We start from the raw sequence: 896 nt of genomic DNA, 5'->3' as shown, positions 1-896 counted from the left end.
CATACGGTTGGGAATTTAGCCTGTCAAACAGGTTGCAGCTTGATGACCTCCTTTAGAGGTGCAGCTGAGGTAAATACCTCTCTGGAGGCTCCCCCCCCCCCCCCCAACACACACACCTCTCTACCTCCACCTTCCTGTTGATGAGCCATGCTAAGACCTGCACAAACCCTGTGATGCGGCCACTGCCATCGGAGCCACACAACTCTGCATCCTTTTCACAATTTTTTAAATGTTTAAGCCATTATTTGAGACACTATATCAATCAGTCCCCCCCTCCTCCTCCACAGAGGAGAGCCCATACGCAGAGTCCCACTACCACCAATTAGGCAGTGGAGTTTCCCACATTTGGGGAAATCGCAGAGGTCAACACACTCAGAGTGCAAAGGATAAGTCTCTCCCTGGGAAAACCACCTTCATGATCATGGTATCTCCCCTGCCAGGTAAGTATGTCGATCAGTCTTATGAAAGGTCTTCATTTTTTCACTGATGCTCTACCAAGTATGATGTCCTTTTCCTCTCTACACTTCTAAGGGATATCTGGCTGTAGTTCCTCCACTGCACTTTTTTTTTTCTTGTGGAAGTATACAGTGTATATTTCCAATATTCCTTGTTAAGGTAGTTAGTTTATTGTGCCAACCTGGCCGATAAACACATGTGGGGTTAATTGAAGGGCGGAGGAAAAAATGGCTCAGTGAGCCTCGCCTTTCTAGTTCTCAGGTCTCTGGCTTTGTGATGGTCACACCAGGGTGCAGCTGCCTTAGCTAGTTCCCTGCTTCAACTGACAAGGCTCACTTCCTGCAAAAGATCCCAGAGGAGAAGCCCCATGGACCTGCCCCGATGCAGCTCTGGGTGCTGGAGCAGCGATGTGGAGACCCCTGCCAGCGCTGAGATGCTTA

The 896-nt window shown here is 49.2% G+C and overlaps 1 non-coding gene across 1 annotated transcript; it reads right to left on the bottom strand.

Moving 5' to 3' along the window:
- Positions 1 to 284: 284 nt before the first annotated feature.
- LOC115868503 lies at positions 285 to 448 on the bottom strand. The gene has a single exon (XR_004045634.1). It is a non-coding gene; the product is annotated as a U1 spliceosomal RNA (small nuclear RNA).
- Between the last annotated feature and the right edge of the window lie 448 nt (positions 449 to 896).

This window comes from Echinops telfairi, unplaced genomic scaffold (assembly GCF_000313985.2).
Source record: "Echinops telfairi isolate 266 unplaced genomic scaffold, ASM31398v2 ScPeMD7_11;HRSCAF=52, whole genome shotgun sequence".
Taxonomy (NCBI): Eukaryota; Metazoa; Chordata; class Mammalia; order Afrosoricida; family Tenrecidae; genus Echinops; species Echinops telfairi.
The sequence above is the reverse complement of the archived record's forward strand: the minus strand, read 5'-3'. Positions and strand labels throughout refer to the sequence as shown.